This window comes from Sciurus carolinensis, unplaced genomic scaffold, assembly GCF_902686445.1.
Source record: "Sciurus carolinensis unplaced genomic scaffold, mSciCar1.2, whole genome shotgun sequence".
Classification (NCBI taxonomy): Eukaryota; Metazoa; Chordata; class Mammalia; order Rodentia; family Sciuridae; genus Sciurus; species Sciurus carolinensis.
This window is the reverse complement of record NW_025920187.1, coordinates 397724-405531: the sequence shown is the minus strand read 5'-3', so window position 1 is coordinate 405531 and position 7808 is coordinate 397724. Positions and strand designations below refer to the sequence as shown.

The 7808-nt window shown below is 41.3% G+C and overlaps 1 non-coding gene across 1 annotated transcript; it reads left to right on the top strand.

The window, feature by feature from the left end:
• Positions 1 to 6016: 6016 nt before the first annotated feature.
• LOC124974891 (U6 spliceosomal RNA) lies at positions 6017 to 6121 on the top strand. Its single transcript, XR_007106827.1, has one exon. It is a non-coding gene; the product is annotated as a U6 spliceosomal RNA (small nuclear RNA).
• The last annotated feature ends 1687 nt before the right edge of the window (positions 6122 to 7808 follow it).

Below are 7808 nucleotides of genomic sequence, written 5' to 3'. Positions count from 1 at the left end.
CCATCATCCATGAGGTGGAGGACTACCCAGTGAAGATTCCATCTTGGCACACAGTCCTGCTTGGAGCCCTAACCCTACTACCACCCTTGCAGTTGGCTACATACCAACTTTGGTACTGACAAATATTTTTGCAGATCGCCAAGTGCTTTTGAACTTGAGATTTATTAATTTGAACAATAAAGGAATAATTGATTCTCTCTGATGTCCACCCCAGTCCATCCAGATGGGTAAGGTGTCCTGGCTCCTTCTCACAGTGTCCTGGACCTGCCCTCAGTGTACAGCATGGGCAAATCTCTAGAACCAACTTTTACATATTTATCACACCTTCTATACTTCATGGATATTCAGGGACATAACTGCCCATTGTCCTTGGAAGATGTTATGTCTATAATTAAAAGGATTAAAAGAGTATTCAACAAAAAGCAGGTAATAAATCCAAGTCAAAGATTGTCCATCTTAATAAATAACAAGAGCTCCACTACCTGCCATGAGTACAGACGTCAGTCCCATCTGATGTAAGTATCCTGGATTTGACAATAATGTGTGATGGAAAACAATTACCTGGAGTTAACTCAAAGAAGAACAATGTAGAGCAGCCATTGGCTCTCAGTTGGATTCCTCTGGATGGAATATTTTCAGCACAGAAATCAAAAGTAACTCTCCAAAATCAATCAGTTAGCTAACAAAAGGAACTGAGTGAGTTCTATCTTTCCCTTTGTCTGCTACTCATGTAGACTGAATCAGTCCATACCAAACTCTAAGCTAATGTTTTCAAATAGAGGAAGACATACTCCCTGTGGCTCTGAAGAAACCAGGTTTCCTAGGAACACAACCTGTAAGACCTTGCTACCCATGGGGTGCAGAAGAACGTGAGGGACTGGACCTGGGATGTCTGTGTGGATTCTTCACTCCTCACCTCTGAAAGAGCCATGTAGGTTTGACAAGTGGTTTTGCCATTCTGAGCCTCAGTTTCCCCAGAGGAACTGGAAGTGACATTCACACATGATATCATGCTGAGATTTTTAGGAGCTCATGTGTGTAAAGCATGGATGCCACCCATGGGGCTCTCTCGTGACTGACGGGCATCCCCCTTACCCACAGAGACCCTGGAGACTTTGTGAGGACCAACAGTTCAACAAAAGGTAAGAGCCTGTGGGTTAAAAGTCTTGGGTTCTTGCCTTTGTCAAAGTTCTCCACTTCTGTTCCACACATGGTGGGATACGGAGCAAAACATAAATAACAAGATAGAACGTGGAAGCAATATTTCCCTCGGAAGCAAGATAATTGGGAGAGAATGGAATTGGGGTCTTCTCAAATTCAGAATGTGGGAGCCCTTTGGACTGATGGAGGGGGAAGCTTGAAGCCTGTATTGTCTTGTGATGACCTTAAAACAGCTCAGTAAAGGTTGCCTGTGAGGGACCTGGTCTTAAATATTTCAGGCTCACTAGCCACGTGATCCTGACACAAATATGCAACTCTGCCATTGTTGATCAAAAGCAGCCACCAGTAACACAAGAATGAATGACATGACTGAGTCCTAATATAATTTTATTCATGGGTCCTGAAATTTGATTCTCATATAATTTTCAAGGACCACGAAATATTAGTCACCTATTGATTGTTTTTCAAGATGAAGTCCAACCATTTTAAAATAAGAAAACCATTAGCTCATGGGCCTTAAAGAGACAGTTAGAAGGCTGAATTTGGACTCCATGCCCTTGCAGACTGGTGCCTGCCTTGAATTATCTGCCCTTAAACACAGACTAATGATTAAACGAGGTTAATGCCATGGAGAAGATGAGGAAAAAAGGACAAAGATGGTGCCCTCGGATCATGACTTACCCTGGAGGTTCTGCAGGTTGATGCCAGACCCTGCAACAGAGTGAACAATAATACAGTAAAAGGGGGTCAAGAGAACTTACTTGCTTCCCAATACATAAAATCATTACATAGACTAGTATACTGGGTTCTACTAAGTGTGCAACAGAATTGTGTCTTAAAAAAAACAATAACCTAACATTGACCTGGGCTACTGGGACCCTGGTACCAGACTTGCTCAACTCAAGGCACCATAAACCTTCAGTTGGTTAAAAAAATAAATAAATAAAAAATTTTAAAAAATAGAAAGCCTGTGAAGTCCAATAAAGCAAAGGTCAATAATAGAAGTGACACCTGTATACACAGAGGATTTTAGTGGGTGCTCAAATTGCACTGGATGCCACACCAGTACTTCCCCCACAGTGTCTCACAGTGACTTCGGGAGGGGATGTTCAGAATCATGAGGCCATTACAGGAAAAGGGAAAATGAGATGTAGGAGGTTTGGGTCAGAGTCAAATCCGGGTGTCAAAGTTCATCACCTCCACAAGGCAACGGCCAGAGACCACTTAGCAAAAGACACGGCCAAACCACCCCTTTTTGAGGCTCTCTGAACATCAGCTCCCAACCTCTCTGCCTGGATCCCTGCCAATCCTACCGACCTGCAAACACATGCCCAGAGCCCCGGCCCCTTAGCCTGTCAGAGCTGAGAGGAAGCCCCACGCAGAACGCAGACTCAGAGGTGGCTGACGTCAGTGTTGCCTGCCACCTCTGTGCACACGGGAAGAGTCCTACTGCCACTCATGGGGAAGTGTCTCTGGAGTCATCATCCACAGCCCTGGTGACACAGAGACGAGGTCGGTCACACATGGGGACTCTGGGGAGTGACTGTGGCCACCAGTCTTGTTGGTCTCCAGGTGTCCAGTGCTCCCTGGAACAGAGACACAGAGCTGGTGTTGTACCTGTGGAGGGTCCCCTTCCTCAATCTGGCTTCAGGGAATTTAACTCTCTGGGTCCAGCCTGCTCATTCGTCCTGGGCTGCTCTCCAGCGGGCTTCTTGCTGAGACGCCCTGAGCCTCTCCACTCCTCACACTCAGCCTCAATGGCCCTTCATCCCTCCAGGCCTTGATTCCTTGAAATAGGTGTCAGTGGTGCTGAGCAGAAGCCACCCAGTCCCGCTGGAGTGCTGTTTGCTGGGTACTTCTCAGTCCCTGAAGCACTGCACGGGCCAGTGCCAGCCTCACCCAGGACCCACCCCGGTGGGACTCCAGAGGGAATTTTAACAGTCAGAACAGCACCTGGGATGGGGGCCGTCTGTTCTCCACCTGCCACCAGTGATGGGGTCCCCATTGCCACCACAGGGTCACAGTGATCCAGCTCCCAGTACCAAACGTCACAGGCTGGATTCTCAAATGCCCTGGGGCACGTCTACTTGCTTTCATGGGTTCCTTCTTTCTTTTTGATTAACTCAATCCAAAAAGCTTTGAGAATGCTAATCTAAATTATTAGCTGTGCAATCATGACATCAATAGGTCCAGGAATCAAGGGAGCTTCCGATTGGAGGGGAGAGAGCTGGCAGTGTCCCAGCACCGGCTGAGGTGTGTGGAGCTGAGCATCCTGCTGGCCCCACGGGTGGGAATCCACGCTTGGTTCCTTCCACTGAGTCACCCCTACTGTGACAGACCTCACATCAGGAGACGTTTCCAGGGGGTTATAACTTCCCTTAACAAGAGATTCTATGTGATAAAGGAATTTTTTTAGATTTAAGCAGCCATATTATGCAGTAGCTAACAAAGATAATTCATGGAGCTGAAGTGTTATTTGTCCTCAACATTGACATCACCTCTGCCAGCCTGCTTTCTTATCTATAAATTGGACATTCTGTGGTACCTACACACAACGGTTACAGCCATGAATAAGAATGAAATTATGGCATTTGCCAGTAAATAGATCGAACTGGACACTATCATAGTGAAATAAGCCAATCCCAAAAAACCAAAGGCTGAATGTTCTCTCTGATATGTGAATGCTAACACATAATAAGGGAGCGGGAGAACAAAATAGAAGTTTATTGTATAAGACAAGGGGAAATGAGGGGAAGAGAGAAGGAATGGGAAAGGGAAAAGCAGTGGAATGAATCAGGCATCGCAATCCTACGTTCACATATGAATACACAATCAGTGTAACTCCACATCATGTGCAACCACAAGAATGGAAAGTTATACTCCATACATGAACGATATGTCAAAATACATTCTACTGCCATGTATACCTAAAAAGAAAAAAGAAAGAAAAAATGGACATTTTATAGGAAGATATCCATAATCTATTAATCACATGTGCAATGTTTAGGAAGATGGACACATGCACCAGATCTGCCTCATAGAGGGTCAGGAAGACCTTCTCAAATAGATCCTAAAGCACCAATTATTCTCAATTATGCTCCATGAACATTATGAGTCTGTCATTTTAACTTCTTCCATAACACTCAAAAATTTCAGTATAATAAGCTGTATTCAAAGAAGGGGCTGCATAACTTATGGGTGCATTCAAATAATCAATATTGATACATTCAAATTGATCATAAAAGCAAAATACTTACACCTTTCTTATGGCACTGAACTCAAAGGCACCTCTGCTTCCTTTGCTCTTGGGGTAGACCAGATCTCCCATCTGAGAGGAGAAATGATGATCCATCAGGAAGAGAAGCTGGTGACTTTGATCCTTGGAGGGTGAGACGGACTGTGACATGACTCTCTGCCGGGGTCCAGCCCTAGCAGTAGTCAGGGGTCCTAGGTGGATGGGAGGCATCGGTGCAGTGGAGAAACAGCACACAGAGACACCAAGTGTTCTGAGGCTGTATCTGAATCCTTACTGTTCACAGAATCTTTTTGTATGTTTTTTCTTTGATATTGATTACATCATTTCATGGTTAATACAAGGAAATGTTAAGTAAAAAACTTTAAGAGTATAATTAATGATCTTATTTAAGAAACATGTTCTTACTGTATGATAGGTTAAATTTAAAAAAAAAAAAAAAAAAAAAAAAAAAAAAAAAAAAAAAAAACAGTTCCCAGCAAGGTAGAGGGCACCATGCTCTGTTTAGTTTTAATTTCCCTGAAAGAATGTGTCATTAAGTTTCTATAGAAGTTAACCTTTCCAAGAACTCTAATTTTAGTTAGTTATTAACAGTGGAAAGTTTTTGTTATTACTAACAGAGAATAGAGGGATCAGCTTATAGTTAATATTTATTTTATTTCATGTACTCAATGGCGCAGTAAAACTCTATTTTGATCTTTAAAGAACTAGACATAGGAAGAATACAAATTGTACTTATGATCAACCTATTTATTTTTTTACTAAGTGGAAAAATATTCTTAAACTTAATCATAAACACTAAGAAAGTAATGAAGATGAAACACCACATCAAATCTCAGAGAATATACTCTCATATACCTATATATATTTAACTTTTAGAGAATTTGTATACTAAAAGAAATCACAGGCTCCTTACAAATTTGAGCAAATCATAATTGCTTATTTATGATTTCATCTAAGTATTAATATTAAACTTTATTGTATGTTATTTTATGTCCCAGCACCATGAAATATCCCTAGTATTCTCTATAATCTGAATCTAAGGATATATTGATTATTAGTATTAAAAGCAACTGCACATGGAGACATGCCATGCCTATGACCCCCAAGAGGAAGGATGATCTTTCAATAGAACCGTGTCAAGTGTTGAATCCTCTACTCCAACAGAACCGTGTCAAGTGTTGGAATGATAGGAAATAGATGTGGCAGCTCTCCATTGTTTATGTCTCCACAGCTTTTAGATAATTATTGGTATTTTCACAGAGACAGAAGTTACGGATTCATCAGCTGTCTCAAAATAGAACCCTGTCCTTCAGTCCTGATCATGCTGATCAATATTGATCACTTGATCATGGATGACTCATTTTCCCCAAAAAACAGGGGGGAGGGGCAGCCAAAACCCAGTGGTGATCAACACAGTGCTCCGGCATGTGGGGAACAGCCTGCATTAAAACAAAGACCCTGATGAATCACCAGCTGTGCAGTCTTCGTAAAGTTAACTAAAGTTCCAGAGAATGTAGAGCTTCCCCCTCTCCAATTTAAAACTTTTTCATTTTAAATAGAATATAGTTCCTTAAATTTGGGGGTGAAATTTGGCCTACAGTGCTTGCTTTGGCAGCACATATACTAAAAATGAAACAATGCAGAGAAGATTAGCATGGCCCTGCACCAGGATGAAGGCAAACTCAGGAACTATGCCCATATTTAAAACACACACACACACACACACACACACACAATTAACCATTTAAACATGGAACGATTCAGTGGTATTAAGTACAATTGTGGTATTCTAAAACTGTAACTTCTGTCTAGTTAGAAAACATTTTCATCACCCAGAAGGAGACCCTGGATCCATTAAGCAGCCACTCCTGATCATCTCCTCCCTGCAGCACTCAGCAGCCATAGACTTGCTTTGCCCACTCAGGGTATTTCCCCTAACAGGAATCATCCAATTTGTGACCTTTAGTGACACTTCTGGCATCTTTCACTCTACCTAATGGTTTTGGCATTCATATGCATTACAGCCTGTATCAATACTTTAGTGTGTTTTATGATTGAGTCATATTCCACTGTGCAATATCACTTGTACTTTAAATATATATGCATTTAAAGTACAATTAGCTGATGAATGTATGATCAAGTTTATCAATGTATGAGGTTAGGAAGATTTGAATGTCTATGAAATCAGGCTCAAATTAGTTCAGGACAAACGTATGACTCTAGAGTCCTTTGTGATTATTATTAGGCACTCCTGCAAAAGAGTCCTTCCTCCACAACCTCCAGCTTTACTTACTTTTGGTAGGACTGACACAAGTGTACCTCTTAAGCTACAATGTTTTAAAAGAACATCATTTTTCCTTTTAAATGTCCACATAGGACTGTGCTCAGGCTATACTCTCCTGCCAGGTGTTTAAGACCAAAGTTGTTCAAAACTGACCTTGTTCCTATCTACTCTTAACTGTCAGCTGAGTTTCCTCAAAGATCCCTCTTGGGGACATGTGTGAAGCCTCTTGGCTACTTTACCTTTCTTCTACCAGTGATGCCATCTGCCAGGATGGGTTGGGATCTGGCTGACCACATGTGGCTTCTCTTGGAAGCATCAGGGACATGTCCCTTTCCAATGACCCTCCTCTTTGCAGAGTCTCAATCTCCCTGATCAGCAGATCAGGTGACTCACCAGAGTTGCAGGACACTGGTCCCACAGTTCTCTGTTTCTGACTGGCCTTAGAGGACAAGGACCAAAATGTTGTCTTCTTTTTCCTCAGCCCTTTTACTTCCTTGACTTTGGTCTCGAAGTGTTTGGTTTTAAACACCCAACAAGCCAGTTTTTCCAGTCTTAAAGTGGGAGTAACATAGTATATAAAGTTGACTTCCATTACTAATAATGATCCCAATTAAATGAAAGGGGTAACTGTAAAATTATGGATATTGATATTATAACCCATTATGGGGTCAGTATTAGTACTGAAAATCAATTCTATATACTACCTGTATTATAGGTGATGGCTCATTATCTCAAATTAACTCAAGTTGTTTTATTAGAAGCAGTACCTCTGCATAACACTAACAGGCAACAGTTATAAAGTTCACAAGGAAAATACAAAATGAAATTAACAGAACAAAAAATATTCAATTTGTGTAATAGCTATGAACCAAGAAAAATTATTTTTATAATTTTAAACTTTTACTTAGTTATTTATTATATCAAATGTTTATTTTGGGATCACAGTAATCTTTACAACAAAAATTGGTCTTTTGAGCACAACTTTAAACGAGCTGAAGTCTAAACTATTTTGGAGTCTTTCTAACATGGAGTAAGGTGGAAGGCAGGACCTTATCTAAGTAAGGTGGGACTCTTGACAAATAACACAGTATAACATTACATCTGAAA